The following is a 17,373-nucleotide window of genomic DNA, read 5'->3' as shown; positions in this document are numbered from 1 at the left end:
TAATCCACTGGTTGTATTTCTGATAATTAGGAAGTATGAAGATGAGATGCTCATATACCTGCCCACTACAAAAACTGGAGAGCAATGATGGAGTATGCCACCCACACATTTGTGCTTTGGGAGTAGTCAGTGTGGACCATAGTACTCATGGGCCTACATTGTCACCATTGGTTATTAATTGCTGCCCAAAGAGATGTGGCGTTTCCTCTGACACTGGAATATGAGGGTAATTGCAAGTTATGTGGTCATTCCTGAGAAGAGAAGGTCTTTCCTCAAAGACAGATGCGCTGCTCTACAATTATGAATGTTTCATAATCATCTCATTCCTTTTACATTGGCTCTTGCCTTATGTGGCTGACTGGTAAGGCTATTTCTGAGAAGGAAAAAAGTCACCATTTCTTTTCTGAAGGTGGAGTCCAAAGAAATCCAGCTTTTTTGAGTTGGACTGACAAAAACAGAAAACTATCCCAGACTGTTCCAACCTGCAGAGCGTGGAGTCAGTTGTGACAAAATGCATTCCTGGGCCTTGTGAGTCACTCTTTGGGTGGGTGCAGGGTCACAGCACCCAGACCTGTGGCTTGACCCTGCACAAAGGTGCCCACCCAAGGAGCCGATGGGGGCTGAATTCTACTCCATCTTCTACTTGTCAAGCTAAGCACCCAGACTAAGGACTGCATAATACCAAAGAAAGGGGCAACTTTGATAATTAATCCGCCCACAGAGGGCACATTTTGGTAATTCACAGAAAGACAACTTAGCACCAAAGGAGAATTTATCTCCTTGGCAGTCAGATGTTTGGTTCTCACAGATTGCCCAGGAGTTACCAAAAGCATGGAGCCTGGCACAGTGTGTTACTTTGGATTTCTCCTTCCAACTCTTCACTACTTCCACCACCACATCTACATCCATGTCTTTTGCCATGTGACTCTGCACTCCCTGCCCCTGGAAGAGGCAGGAAGTACATCTCCATCCCACCCATGGTGGGCTTGACCATGTGACCTGCTTTGCCCAGTACAATGTGAGTGGATGTGAAGTGAGAAGTGACTTTAAAAGCACTTGCTTCATCGAGCTTGGCCTTTCAAGCCTCTGCCATCTGCCATAAGAAGGGTACCAGAAAGAGGAGACCATAGTGACCCACAGTCTGAAACAGAGCCACCTTCACTGCCCCACAGATCAATAAGCAAAAACAATAGATATGTGCTATTTGTTACATGATGAAACTTGACCAATACACATGTTATACAATTCATGAAATGGAACAAACTCTCCTCTCAAAGCAAGAAATCTAGGTCATCCAGTTAACAGAAAGCATCCAGGAGTGACCAGAAAATGTGAAATCCCAATAGATATCCCACCAGAGGACTAAGCAGAGATGCACGCACTGGTGGAATGGAAATTTGAGGAGACAAGATGAGACTAAATGGGAATGATGCTTACCCAGATTTTGGAGCTGAGCTTCCAGGACTTTCTAGGGCATGCCTGAGGCTTCTGTTGTGAGTGAGGAGGGGCTGTGGGGAATTCTGAGTGTGCCCAGGTTCTGTGATGTCCATTTAGGTGGCTCCAACCCAGGTGCCACCTGCTGGAGCAAAGGTCACCATGCTGGACAGGGTTGTCTGCTCTAGCGCCCACACCGTGCTTTCCTCAGGGACAGCGGTGACACACTCCAAGTTCAACCCTCTGAGGAGGCAGACGTTTTGTCTGCAGGAGCTTTTCTACTGATTCAGCCAGTTTTTAATGAGGGCTGTACACCAGACAGTGCTGCCACCTCGCCACTCTTATTAAGCCTTTATCTCAGCTTTACCCAGCTGCAGCTGATTTGGCTTTTGCCATGCAGATGCATTTTTCACCCCTTGTCATAATAAACTGAAGAACAGACAGGTTTATTGGCATGTGGGAAGAGATTTTGCAAAGGAGAAAGGAAGAGAATTCCTCCACTATACTGCTTCCGGCCCCAAAACAAATACCAAAGTCAAATGCTTCATTCTGAGGTCAGTTAGGAAAGTGAGCCCATATGCAATATGGGTAGTGCTTAGATAGAAAGAGGCACAAGACAGCCACCCTCTGTGTGGCCTCATTTCCAGGTGTGATGGTGCCGAACTCGAGGAGGACAATGACCTCTGGGTTCACCCCATTTAAATCTGTTTAGAATAGGACCCAGAAGAAATATCTTTGTTAAGAACTTCTTGAATATGAAAATATCCTGTTAAGAATAAGCTGATCAAAAAAAAAAAGAATAAGCTGATCAAGGGACACCTGGGTGACTCAGTCAGTTAAGATCCAACTCTTGACTTTAGCTCAGTTCATGGTGACCTGAATTCAAATCCAATGCTGTTTGGATTCCAGAATTTTTATTCTTTCCACCCATATTCTTACCAGACTGATGTAAGTTAATCTTCATATTTTATACAAAGCAGATATAAAATCTCAGTATACAAACACTATTGTTTAACAAATGTAACTTTCTTCAGTTTTCTATTATCATCAACTTATTTTTTCTTTCGAGCTCATTCCACCAAGAGGTCAGTAACTTAAACCCAGTTGTTTGCCCCTGCCCTTTCCAGGTTTGAGCAGTAGGCCCTCGGGATGCTTCACATCATGTCCCCCTGGGCAGTCATAGGGGTCAGGTCCACACAAGGCCATACACACTGCCAGTACCTAAGTTAAGCATATGCCACCACACTTCTCTTCTCTGCTCCCTCAGTTGGGGGATGGGGAGGGGCGCAAAGGGGGCGGCTATCAGCCTCTTTGACCTGTTAAAAAAGAAACCACAAAAAAGAAGCCCAAAATGGTGTCACTTAGGCCAAATCAGCAAACTTGGGTTTAATACCTAATCTAATTGCAGTTCCAACCTCCCCCAGAAATGTGTTAACCACTCAGTCAGGAATTTTCTGATCAGCACCAATGAGATACTCTGTCACATGGGCCCTCTCCATCCCCAAAAGGAAGATGAGGTAATCTGCAGGATAAGATCCCTTGTCCTTCCCCCTAAGGGAAAGTGACCTTGCTTGAAAAAATCCTTTTCCTTTGCTAATAACTTTCTTGCCCCACCCTCCTTTCTACAAAAACTTTCCATTTTGTACAGGTCCTTGGAGCTCCCCTCTAGTTGCCATATGGGGATGCTGCCCAATTCATGGATTAATTAATAAAGCCAGTTAGATCTGCAAATTTATTGATTGAATTATGTTTTTTTATAATCCTCTGAGAAGACAATTTTGAGGCTTGTTCTTTGGAGGGCCCCCTGAGAAACTGAGCCCTAAGTCCCTCCAGCAGTAACCTGATCATTAATGCCCTCTTTATTGGCTTCTCCTCCCTCCCTGACTCACTCCTCCCACCCACTCACTTCTGCTTCCTGGGATAGCCTCCCAAATAACCTACTTACTCATGAATCCTTGTCTCAGGCTCTGCTTTCAGGGAACTCAAACTTACACACTGTAAGTCCAAGTTCCCTGGAACGCCCACAGGGTCAAGGCATAGTAATGGCAGGGCAGGATGGAACAACTAACCAGTAAGTCACCTGCCCCTTAGGTATCAGCTAAGACAACCCCATCATACCATCCCTAGTCACCAGGCTACATAAATCACTGCTGAGCTATCCCTTGTTCCCATCCTCTGGCTGCCTCAGGCCCCATATCTCTCATCCTTATTTCTATGCCATGCCACATGGGGGTGACAGAATCCTTCTACCAGGCTGTCATAATATACCCCATAGCCATTCCCACCTTCTCGGGACTCTACCCAAGAAACAGTACACAGAATCCACCCTTGGTTCTCATCTGCCTGCTTCCCTAATGCTCCACTGAGAAAATAGAACTGTGGTCCCTCTCTTTAGGAACATCAGAGGCTGTGTTTTCATCTCATCCCTTCTGACTCCCTTCTTCCCCAAGCCTGGGAGAAGCCCTCTCTCCTCAATACTCTGTTCTTCCTTATGCTGTGCCCCCTGAGTGTTCTGTCTATGCCACAGTACCCTCCATCCCTTAAGGATTCTGGGAGATTCTCTCAGGATGGTTCCTTGAAAGGTGGGGAGTGGGGGGAACCACTGTGATAAAAAAGAGGAAACTGAAAATATGAACTTCAGTTTACATCTTTTTCAATATCATTCTTCCACATTTATGAGACACATTACAAATAATCCATGGTACAGTGCAGTCTCTGGTATGGAATCCCAGTATTTCTTCACCAAGTAATTGGAAGAAACCCCCTAGCTTCCTCCAGATCTTTCCTATATCCCCTACCATTCTGAGCTGGCTTCCCCATTTCCTGATGTTGGGGTGTCTGTACTATGAGAAGAGGGTCCCCCATCCTGTTCATAACCAACTACAATTATGAAGTAACTGCCTTTCCTTCTAGACAGCCTTTCTGTAAAATGACTGTGACAATAGCTAGCTGCCCAGGACCATCTCTTCTCCCTCTGCCCCTGTCCTTCTGTTTTTTGCTGCAGAGGGTGTTGTGATGGGAACATACTTTGGCTCCTGTGGCCGTTGTCCCTAAGCCCTTCCTGTCCTTCCTATCCCCAAAATCTACCAGGTCCAGCAGAGTACACAGCTCATCCCTGCACACATTCTCTCTTTTCAGGTCTGTGTCCAAACCAAGAAGAAAGCAATTCCATCAGTTCTCAGGAGAAATTGAGGCGCAGTCCCTATGGGAGCTGGTTTTCAAATTCACAAAATCACAGACTACTTGAGGCCTTTGCTTGTCTTGGAAAGTAGAATCCCTGGTCTAGAGGAAACATTGCCTCTCCCTCTTCAAGTGTCCTAACCTTGCAGTTAGAGTTGGTGGGTGGTTTGTGGCTTCTGCTTTTAAGTACAGCTCAAACTCTCTTCCTTTCAGAACATTTCCCTCATTCTGGTTTTGGGGATGAGAAAGATCACCACTTGTATGGAGCATTATGAGATGACCTCTTATGTTATAATTGCCAGCCTCGATTTGGAGACCTGGGGGAAGTTGTGGTCCTAGCTATAATAACAGAGGCCCCAAGGGCTACTGCACTTGGCAGTACAGCCCCCAGGGCCCCAAGGAACACTTCAGTGCCCTCTGATGAGGGAATGTCCCCACCAACCTGGCTCACTCTCTCTCTCCTCTGGAGGCTCCTCAGGGCTGAAAAATCTCTGACTAACTCAGCTTTCAAGCTCATTTCCATCCATCCTCTCTATGACCAGATCCCTGGAACAGGGCCACTTTGCTCCAGGTGATGCTCTTTCTGACCACCTGGAGTGACAACTCTTTGAAGTAATGAGTTTCAGATGGCCTAGAAAGATGAAAGTATTGGCCAGTCCCAGTGATGAAAATGTCATGTTGAGCTAAAGCCCCCTTCTTGGGAACATCGCCACTCCTCCGCTCTCCATGCCAGGAGGTCTCCCCTCCACTCACTTTTCTCTTAGTTCTTTCCTTCCGCACAAGGAGGAGCAGAAACTTGGTCAGAATCAGGATTGTAGACTGGACAACACTGCTACTGAGCCAAGGTTTCAGGCTCCACTGGCTCCTAGTCATTCTCCCACTAGTAACCTCTCATTCTGTCATGCCCAATCCCAAGTGACCTGGAGAATAAAAGAACTAGTGTCCTAGAGAAAGAACCTGCCTCTCTGCAGGCAGGTTCAAGCACTTGAGCACAATTTACACTCAGGGACAATAAGAATTTTATGACTTCACATATCATCTTTAAAAAAACGTTCATTAGTCCTTGAAAAGTGTGTATTTCTGAAATTCTAGTGCTGTCCTCAAATTCCTTTATTTCAACTATCTTGATCATATAATTAAATTATTCTATATTACTTTATTTTTTCTCCACTGGAACTAGTGTTTGCCAGTGAGATAATGGTTTAGTAGAACAACTAAAACCATCTGTGAAAAATAAAGCCTTGAAAACTTAATTCATGCTTTTAACAAAATAAATTTAAGATAGAACATATTTAAATGATAAAAAATGAAAATAAAAATACTAAGAGGAAATGTAAAAGAATGATGTATAATCTCAAATGGAGAACACTTTGTAAACATTAAAAAAGCTACAATCACAATAAATAATTTAAAAATAAATTATTGGCATATTAAAAAAAAAAAAAGAAGTCCCAGAAGTTATGGGTTGAATGGTGTCTACCCCAAAGGTGCATCCACTTGAAACCTGGGACTGTGACCTTATTTGAAAATAAGGGTCTTTGCAGATGTAACTAAGTTAGAGATCTCAAGATGAGATCATCCAGGGTTACCCAGGTGAGCCCAAAGTCTAGTAGCAAGTTTAATTAGAAGAGTCAGAAGAGGAAGAGACATAGATGCAGAGAAGAAAGGCCTGTGAAGACACAGAGGAGAAGGCCATGTGGAAAGGGAGGCAGACACTGGAGGGATGTGGCCACAAATCTAGAACTCCTGAAGCCACTGGAAGCTGGAAGATGCCAGAAAGTGTTCTCCCAGAGAGCCTTCAGAGAGAGCATGGCCTCACACCTTATCGTACATTTAAGTGTTAAGAAAATCCAGTTTAGGGACGCCTGGCTGGCTCAGTCAATTAAGTGTCTGCCTTCGGCTCAGGCAGTGATTCCAGCATCCTGGGATCGAGCCCCTCCTGGCATCTGGCTTCCTGTTCTGCAAGGAGCCTGCTTCTCCCTCACCTTCTGCCATGCCCCTTGCTTGTGCTCTCTTTCTCAAATACCTAAATAAAATCTGAAAGAAAGTAAGAAAGTAAGTTAGTCCAGTCCAATCTAATAGCAAAACTTTAAAGTTTCTCCCCCTTCCCCAACTTGAACCTGACTTAGGGCCAGAAATCTATAAACCTTCAGAAAGGAGTAGGGGAGAGAAGTTAAGGAACAAAGTCTTATTTGACAGTGTCTACATGACGGTGGCATCACAGCCTTCCAAGCTCAAGGCTTCAGTGAGGAGGAGTACAGGACGGGACTCACCATAGAAAAACAGCTTTCCAGGGAGCTCAGTGGTGGGGAACTGTGAAAATGTAATAGTCCAGAGATGGTGTGGACAAGCTGTGAGCTAACACTCAATCAGTAAGGTATGCCTAGTACTAGGCTCAGTAAAAAAAAGTCAGATATGAATTTCAGAGCTGGGACAACCCATGGGGATCTGCCAGTCCCCTCCACCGCTTTGATTTTACAGATAGGAAATAGAGACCCAGAGAATTTAATTGTGCCCAAGTTCATGTAGTAAGTTAGTTCCTAAATTCCCTACTCCCCCCACCCCCTATTTGCATGCTTTTGTGTTTAGATTCATCACACTGCTTTGGGGTTCATAACCCATCCCCAGCAGATGCAGCCCCAAATGCTCCTCAGGGCACAGGTACTCTGTAAGTGTGCCCTGAATGGAGATGTTGAGATTTTGCCATGGCACAGAACACCTGTGTGCTCTGTCCTACCGTCCCCACCCCCCAGCAGGGCACAGCTGCACTGAGTGTGGGGTTGAGCAAGAGCGCCCTGAGGACAAGCTAGCCCAGGGCTGGAAGACTTAGGTTCCAGTTCGGGTCATGCCCGTAGGGCACAGGCATCTTCCATGGGCCCTACCTCCTCCCTGGGCCCTTCAGCAAGGACCTCTATTCCCTGCCATCTATCAGCTTCTCAGTAGTAGAAGGCCTTCCCCTCCTCTGATCTTCAACATTCTCTTAGCCCTCTTCCTACTGCTGTCCACACACTGTGTGGCTCAGCCTGGGTTCCCTTAAAAACAATCCCTGAAACAAAAAACAGGGTATGGGTAGTTTATTTGGGAGGGGAGCCCCAGAGAATAGGGTGAGAGGAAAACTGGAAACACAATGCAAGGAAGGGAGAAAATCCAGTAAAGGGCACATCCCCGAGCAGTAGTGTGGCTTCGTCATGCTGGTGGTCCTCTAGGATACGAAGGATGCACCTCCAAATCATCCCACTGGAGAAGTGAAAGACTGGGGCATTTACACTGACTCCTGTCCCGATTGGCCACACATCTGAAGGTCATGGCTCCCTCCAGTCAGGGTGAGGTTCCCTGGAGGCATATTTCACACTCTGTACCCGGCTTCCTATGAGGTTGTTGTTCAGCCTTACAGAGATCACAGCCATCAAAAAAGGTACAAATCCCTTCCATTCTGAAGGTCTTCTTATTTCCAAAGCCCTTTCACACATGTCATTCTATGTCATCTTCACAGCAACCCAAAGAAGGTGTCACAATCCCAATTTCACAGTTGGGGAAACGGAGGCTCAGGAGGCTGGGAGGGTGGGGTGCCGCCTGCCAGGAAGTGATACAATGACAATAGAAAGATCAGTATTGTTCTTGCCAATCCATATGGCCACATGAAATCCCACTTCCATTGTTTCCTCCCCTGGAGAAAAAAAATGTGTCCATCAGTGTGTCCCCTTTGCCATTTGCTTGACTCCTGGGTTGGTGACAAAGCCTCCTTAGAGGAGGCTAATTTGGATAAGAGGAGAGGCAAGACAGAATATGCCAGAAAACAGCAACCTAACAACTACTGGGAATCACACCTGGTCAAAATAACTGTGCACTAGGGGCTAGCAGGCGCTTTGCAACACTAGGCAAGTCAGCTCATCTCATCCAGCATCCCATCCCCTTCCCCTAAGCAGAAGACTTGGTGGGAAGGAGGTGAAGCCAACAGGCCAGTCCCTGGGAGCAAGGAGAAGCAGGAGTCTCAGGTTTATATGCCTCAGGTCTCAGGTTTATATGAGAGTGACGGGTAATGGGAAGGAATGGGCTGAGTTTCACAGCAAATGAGTTGACAATGTACAGGAGACCAGGTTGGGAACTTCAAGGTGGGTTCAAAGGGGAGGGGGTAAGGCCTGGAGGAAAAGGGACTCAAGAATGTGTCCTTAAAGCACATAATCAGAGCAAGGGGATGGAGGCCTCTCCCATTTCATTGTCTCCAATATTGGGATCTTACAGCCTTAACTGGGTTTTCACCCTCCCCGGGCACATACATCTAGGTTCCCTGGGCCATTTAAAGAGGCCTCAGCATGTGATAACCGGAGGCCCCATCTCTTCCTTTTCTCATTCAAAGGGATGTACCAGACCAGTTGTTTACAAACTGCACCTGCAGAGCATGGTGAGGGACTGGGCCTGTTGGAAGTGAGCAAGGGAGTAGGTAGTTACAACAGGACCCCAAGGGAGGGCCTGAGTCACCCACCAAATTCCACCGGAGGAGCACTCCGCTTTCGTCTGACATCATTTAAACATCATTCTCTTTAAAGAAAAGGTCCTGAGGCTAAAATGCTTAAAACCAATAAACTACACTATCTTTAAGAATCTTTCTGACTCAAATGGCTAAAATGAAAACCTAGAAAAACAATAGATGTTGGCAAAGATGTGGAGAAAGGGGAACCCTCTTACACCATTCGTGGGAATGAAAGCCGGTACAGCCACTCTGGAAAATAATATGGAGGTTCCTCAAAAATTAAAAAATAGGGATACCTGGGTGGCTCAGATGGTTAAGCATCTGCCTCCGACTGAGACACGATCCAAGGGTCCTGGGATCAGGCCCCATGTCAGGACTCCTGGCTCAGTGGGGAGCCTGCTTCTCCCTCTCCCCATGTCTCTGCTCCTGCTCATGGTCACTCTCTCTTCCGTATCTTTCTGTCTCAACTGAATAAATAAAATCTTTGGGAAACAAAGTTAAAAATAAAGCTATCCTATGATCCAGTAATTACACTATTAGGTATTTATCCAAATCATACAAATATAGTGATTCAAATGGGCACCTGCACCCTAGAGTTTATAGCAGCAACATCCACAATAGTTAAAATATAGAAAGAGCCCAGATATCCATAGACAGATGAGTGGATAAAGAAGATGTAAGATAGAGAAATAGATAAATAGATATATCTCCCAAGGAGTATCACTCAGCCATCAAAAAGAATGAAATCTTGCCATTTGCAACAACATGGGTGGAACTAGAGGATATTAAGCTAAATGAATAAATCAGTCAGAGAAAGACAAATACTATACTATTTCACTTATAGTGGAATTTAAGAAACAAAACAGATGAACAAAGGGGAAGGGAAGGAAAATAAAATAAGATGAAAACAGAGAGGGAGACAAACCATAAGAGACTCTTAACTATAGGGAACAAAGTGAGGGTTGCTGGAGGGGAAGTGGGTGAAGGGATGGGGTAACTGGGAAATGGGCACTTAAGGAAGGCACTTGATGTAAAGAGCACAGGGTGTGGCAGACAACTGATGAATCACTACATTCTATCAATGAAACATAATATCCTATATATTAAGTAAATTAAATTTAAATTTAACAGTTTTTAAGGACTCTTCCTGACTCTAAAATCCAGGCTACTTTTGAAAAATAAACAAGGTGGAGGAAGCAAGATGGTGAAGGAGTGGGACACTGAAATATCGTCAGGTCCCAGGAGTTCAGCTAGATGGTTATCAGACCATTCTGAACAGCTACAAACTCAACAGGAGATAGAAAAGAAAAGAGTAGCAATTCTGGGAACAGAAAATTGACGACTTTTTGGAAGGTAGGATGTGCAGAGAAGTGAATCCAAGGTGACAGGAAGATAGACCACGGGGGGAGGGGCCAGCTCCCACCAAGCGGTGGAGCAGTGGAACACAAAATCAAAACTTTTAGAAGTCTGCTCCACTGAAGAATGTTGCTCCAGAGGCTAAGCAGGGGGTTGAGCCCTTGTGGGGACAGTTTGGTCTCAGGCTCCTCAGGGCCAAAGAAAGACTGGGGGTGTTTGAGTGTGGCAGAGCCCACAGGTATTGGAGCGGGGAAGCCGGCTACAGAGACAGAGCCAAGGAGTGAGCTCTCAGCTCGGGGTTACCTTAAACCATGATCCGAGGCATAGTCAGACCACTGCTCTTTGAGCAGGGACCCCAAAAGTGGCAGATCAGATCCCCGTAGACTCACCTTCCTCCTCTGGGAGGAGTGCCACGGGAGTGTGTGGCAGGAATCTGCTGGGTTTGGAAGCCATGCACCAGAGATAGAAACACTTGGTCACAGGCCAGGAGAGCACAGAGTGTGGATGGAGAGCAGGGAGACAGGAGGGATTGACTGCTTTTCTCTAAGGGTGCACTGAGGAGTGGGGACCTGAGCTCTTGGCTCCACAGGGCCAGAGATTGGGAGGCCGTCATCATTCCCGTCCCCCAGAGCTCTATGGAAAACGTTCAGGGAACAAAAACGCTGAAGAGCAACCTGAGCGGATTACTTAGCCTGGCCCCTGGCAAAGGTGGCGCAATACCGCCTCACACAAAGATATTTGAGAATCACTGCAATAGGACCCCCTCCAGAAGATGAGTGAGAACATCCAGCCAAGACCAAGTTCACCGATCAATGAAAACTGCAAAACTTCAGAGCTAGGGGAAAGCAACATATAGAATTCACAGCTTTTTTCCCATGATCCTTTTGTCCTTCAAAGTTAAATTTTTTTAATTTTATTTTTTTCTTATTCTATTTTTTAACTTTGCCTCTTTCCTCTTTTAACTTTTTTTAAGTATCTTGTCTTATCAATACCTTTTTTAAAAAATCTTTTTAAATTTTCATTGTTATAGTCATATTTTATGCCTTCATTGTATTTAATCTTATATTTTGTATACATATGTTTTTTTCTTTAAAAATTTGGGATACAATTTCTTGTAATAGATCAAAATATACCCTAAATCTAGCACGTGGCTTTGTTCTAGTCTCCAGCCTGATCACATTCTCTCCTCTTTTTTTTTTTTTTTTGTTTCTTTATCCAACCAACTTATGTTATCAATTCCTTTTTTAGAATCTTTTTTAATTTTCATCTTTATGGTCATATCCATCCCTTCATTGTGTTTTTCCTTATTTTTGTATATATATGTGTTTTTTTCTTTAAAATTTTGGGAGGTAGTTTCTTCTAAGAAACCAGAATACACCCAAAATCAAGTAGGTGGCTCTTTTCTATTCACCAATCTAATGTGTGTGTGTGTGTGTGTGTGTGTGTGTGTGTGTGTATACACACACACCAAAAAAATTTAATAAATATTATATATATTTACTATATAAATATTATAGATATTTAATAAATATTTTATATATTTTTTTTTCTCCCCCCTTCCTTTTCTCCCTGGTTTCAGGTGTCTTCTGATTTGGTTACTTTACATTTTTCTGGGGTCTTTTCTACCCTTTTAGTATTTTGTTCTCTCATTCATCTATTCATATCTGGGTAAAATGACAAGGCAGAAAAACTCACCACAGAATAAAAGAACAAGAGGCAGTACCAATGGCTAGGGACCTAATCAATATGGACATTGGTAATATGTCAGAAATAGAGTTCAGAATGACGATTATCAAGGCGCTAGCTGGGCTCAAAAAAGGAATGGAAGATATTAGAGAAACCCTGTCTGGAGAAATAAAAGCCCTTTATGGAGAAATAAAAGAACTAAAATCTAACCAAGCTGAAATCAAAAAAGCTATTAATGAGGTGCAATCAAAAATGGAGGCTCTTACTGCTAGGATAAATGAGGCAGAAGAGAGAATTAGTGATATAGAAGACCAAATGATGGAGAATAAAGAAGCTGAGCAAAAGAGAGACAAACAACTACTGGACCACAAGGGGAAAATTTGAGAGATAAGTGATACTATAAGATGAAACAATATTAGAGTAATTGGGATTCCAGAAGAAAAAGAAAGAGAAAGGGGATAGAAGGGATACTGGAGAGAATTATAGTAGAGAATTTCCCTAATATGGTAAAAGGAACAAGCATCAAAATCCAGGAGGCACAGAGAATCCCCCTCAAAATCAGTAGAAATAGGTCCACACCCCATCATCTAATAGTGAAACTTATAAGCCTTAGTGACAAAGAGAAAATCATGAAAGCAGCCTGGGACAAGAAGTCTGTAATATACAATGGTAAAAATATTAGATTGGCAGCAGACTTATCCACAGTGACCTGGCAGGCCAGAAAGAACTGCCATGATATCTTCAGAGCACTAAATGAGAAAAATATGCAGCCAAGAATACTACATCCAGCTAGGCTGTCATTGAAAATAGAAAGAGAGACAAAAAGCTTCCAGGACAAACAAAAACTAAAAGAATTTGTAAACATCGAACCAGCCCTACAGGAAATATCTCTAAGCAAAGAGAGAGCCTAAAAGTAGTAGACCAGAAAGGAACAGAGACAATATACAGTAACAGTCACCTTACAGGCAATATAATGGCACTAAATTCATACCTTTTAATAGTTAACCTGAATGTAAATGAGCTAAATGCCCCAATCAAAAGACACAGTGTATCAGGATGGATAAAAAAACAAAACTCATCAATATGCTGTCTACAAGAAACTCATTTTCGACCCAAAGACACCTCCAGATTTAAAGTGAGGGTGTGGAAAACAATTTGCCATGCTAATGGACATCAAAAGAAAGCTGGGGTTGCAATCCTTATGTCAGATAAATTAGATTTTTAAGCCAAAGACTATAATAAGAGATAAGGAAGGACACTAAATCATACTTAAAGGGTATGTCCAATAAGAAGATCTAACAATTTTAAATATCTATGCTCCTAACATGGGAGCAGCCAACTATATAAACCAATTAATAACAAAACCAAAGAAACACATCAACAATAATACAGTAATAATAGGGGACTTTAGCACCCCCCCTCACTGAAATGGACAGTTCATCTAAGCAAAAGAGCAACAAGGAAATAAAGGCCTTAAATGACACACTGGACCAGATGGACATCACAGATATATTCAGAACATTTCACCCCAAAGCAACAGAATACATATTCTTCTCTAGTGCACATGGAACATTCTCCAGAATGGATCACATCCTGGGTCACAAATCAGGTCTCAACCAGTACCAAAAGATTGAGGTCATTCCCTGTATATTTAAAGGCCACAATGCTCTGAAACTAGAACTCAATCACAAAAGGAAAGTTGGAAAGAACCTAAATTCTTTCTATAGAGGCTAAAGATAAAGGATGCTAAAGAGCATCCTACTAAAAATGCATGGGTCAACCAGGAAATTAAAGGTGAATTTTTAAAAATTCATAGAAACAAATGAAAATGAAAATACAACTGTCCAAAATCTTTGGGGCACAGCAAAGGTGGTCCTGAGAGGAAAGTATATAGTGATACAAGCCTTTCTCAAGAAACAAGAAAGGTCTCAAGTACACAACCTAACCCAACACCTGAAGAAGCTGGAGAAAGAACAGCAAAGGAAGACTAAACCCAGCAGGAGAAGAGAAATAATAAAGATCAGAGCAGAAATCAATGAAATAGAAACCAAAAGAACAGTAGAACAGATCAACAAAACTAGGAGCTGGTTCTTTGAAAGAATTAATAAGATTGATAAACCCCATCCAGACTTATCAAAAAAAAAGAAAGAAAGAAAGAAAGAAAGGACCCAAATTAATAAAATCATGAATGAAAGAGGAAAGATCACAACCAACACCAAAGAAATACAAACAATTATAAGACCATATTATGAGTAACTATACACCAGCAAATTGGAAAATCTGGAAGAAATGGATGCATTCCTAGAGACATATAAACTACCAAAGCTGAGCCAGGAAGAAATAGAAAACCTGAACAGAGCCATAACCACTAAGGAGATTGAAGTAGTCATCAAAAATCTCCCAACAAATAAGAGCCCAGGACCAGATGGCCTCCCAGGGGAATTCTACCAAACATTTAAAGAAGAATTAATACCTATTCTCCTGAAACTGTTCTAAAAAATAGAAATGGAAGGAAAATTTCCAAACTCATTTTATGAGGCCAGCATTACCTTGATCTCCAAACCAGACAAAGACCCCATCAAAAAAGAAAAATTACAGGGATGCCTGGATGGCTCAGTGGGTTAAAGCCTCTGCCTTCGGCCCAGGTCAGGTGCTAGGATCGAGCCCTGTATTGGGCTCTCTGCTCAGCAGGGAGCCTGCTTCCTTTCCTCTCTCTCTGCCTGCCTCTCTGCCAAATTGTGATCTCTGTCGAATAAATAAAATCTTGACCAAAAAAAAAAGAAGAAGAAGAAGAATTACAGACCAATATCCTTGATGAACACAGATGCAAAAATTCTCACCAAAATACTAGCCAATAGGATTCAACAGTACCTTAAAAGGATTATTCACTATGACCAAGTGGGATTTATTCCTGGGCTACATGGTTGGTTCAAAACCCACAAATCAATCAGTGTGATACAATACATTAATAAAAGAACAAGAACCATATGATATACTCAATAGATGCTGAAAAAGCATTTGACAAAATACAGCATCCTTTCTTGATCAAAACTCATCAAAATTTGGGGTAGAGGGTATATACCTCAATATCATCAAAGCCATTTATGAAAAACCCACAGAGAATATCATTCTCAATGGGAAAAAACTGAGAACTTTCCCCCCTAAGGTCAGAAACATGGCAGGGATGTCCACTATCACCACTGCTAATCAACATAGTACTAGAAGTCCTAGCCTCAGAAATAAGACAACAAGAAGAAATAAAAGGCATCTGAATTGACAAAGAAGTCAAACTCTCACTCTTTGCAGATGATATAATACTTTATGTGGAAAACCCAAAAGACTCCATCCCAAAACTGCTAGAACTCATACTGGAATTCAGTGACGTGTCAGGATATAAAATCAATGCACAGAAATCAGTTGCATTTCTATACGCCAACAGCAAGACAGAAGAAACAGAAATTAAGGAGTTGATCCCATTTAAAATGGCACCCAAATCCATAAGATACCTAACCTAACCAAAGAGGCAAAGAATCTGTACTCAGGAAACTATAAACTACTCATGAAAGAAAATGAGGAAGAGACAAAGAAATGGAAAAAACTTCCATTTTGGAGGAACAAATGGGTTGGAAGAACAAATATTGTGAAAATGTCTATGCTACGTAAAGCAATCTACACATTTAATGCAATCCCTATCAAAATACCATCAATTTTTTTCAAAGAAATAGAACAAATAATCCTAAAATTTATATGGAACCAGAAAAAACCCTGAATAGTTAGAGGAATGTTGAAAAAGAAAGCCAAAGTTGGTGACATCACAATTCCAGACTTCAAGCTGTATTAAAAACCTGTAATCATCAAAACAGTATGGTACTGACACAAAAACAGTCACATAGATCAGTGGAACCAAATATAGAGCCCAGAAATGGACCCTCAACTCTATGGTCAACTAATCTTTGACAAAGCAGGAAAGAATGTCCAATGGAAAAAAGAGTCTCTTCAACAAAGGGTATTAGGAGAATTGGACAGCCACATCAGAAGAATGAAACTGGACCATTTCCTTATACTACACACAAAAATAGACTGAAAATGGATGAAAAACCTCAATGTTAGACAGGAATCCATCAAAATCCTTGAGGAGATTGGTTGCAGGAAGCAACCTCTTCGACCTCAGCCACAGCAACTTCTTCCTAGAAACATCGCCAAAGGCAAGGGAAGTAAGAGCAAAAAAGATCAAAAGTTTTTGCACAGCAAAGGAAACAGTCAACAAAACCCAAAGACAACCAACAGAATGGGAAAAGAAATTTGCAAATGGCATATCAGATAAAAGGCTAGTATCCAAAATCTTTAAAGAACTAATCAAACAACACCCAAAGAACAAATAATCCAATCAAGAAATGGGCAGAGGACATGAACAGACATTTCTGCAAACAAGACATCTAGATGGCCAATAGACACATGAAAAAGTACTCAACATCACTCGGCATCAGGGAAATACAATTCAAAACCACAATGAGATACCACCTCACACCAGTCAGAGTGGCTAAAATTAACAAGTCAGGAAACAACAGATGTTGGCGAGGATGCAGAGAAAGGGGAACCCTCCTACACTGTTGGTGGGAATGCAAGCTGGTGCAGCCACTCTGGAAAACAGTATGGAGGTTCCTCAAAGAGTTGAAAATAGAGCTACCTTATGACCCAGCAATTGCACTACTGGGTATTTACCCTAAACATACAAATGTAGTGATCCAAAGGTGCCAGTGCACCCGAATGTTTATAACAGCAATGTCCACAATAGCCCAACTATGGAAAGAGCCTAGATGTCCATCAACATATGAGTGGATAAAGAAGATGTCATGCACGTGGGTGCACGCACACATGCACACACATACACACACACACACACACGGAAATAATATGCAGCCATCAAAAGAAATGAAATCTTGCCATTTGCAACAATGTGGATGGAACTAGTGGGTATTATGCTGAGCAAAATAAGTCAATCAGAGAAAGACAATTATTACATGATCTCTCTGATATGAGGACTTTGAGAGGCATGGCAGGGCGTTATGGGGGGTAGGAAAGGAAGAAAGGAAACAAGAAAGAATCGGGAGGGAGACAAACCATAAGAGACTCTTAATCTCACAAAACAGACTGAGGGTTGCTGAAGGGTGAAGGGTAGTGTAGGGTGGCTGGGTTATGGACATTGGGGATGGTATGTGCAATGGTGAGTGCTGTGAAATGTGTAT

This window comes from Mustela erminea, chromosome 1, assembly GCF_009829155.1.
Source record: "Mustela erminea isolate mMusErm1 chromosome 1, mMusErm1.Pri, whole genome shotgun sequence".
Lineage (NCBI taxonomy): Eukaryota > Metazoa > Chordata > Mammalia > Carnivora > Mustelidae > Mustela > Mustela erminea.
Note: the sequence above shows the minus strand (reverse complement) of the source record.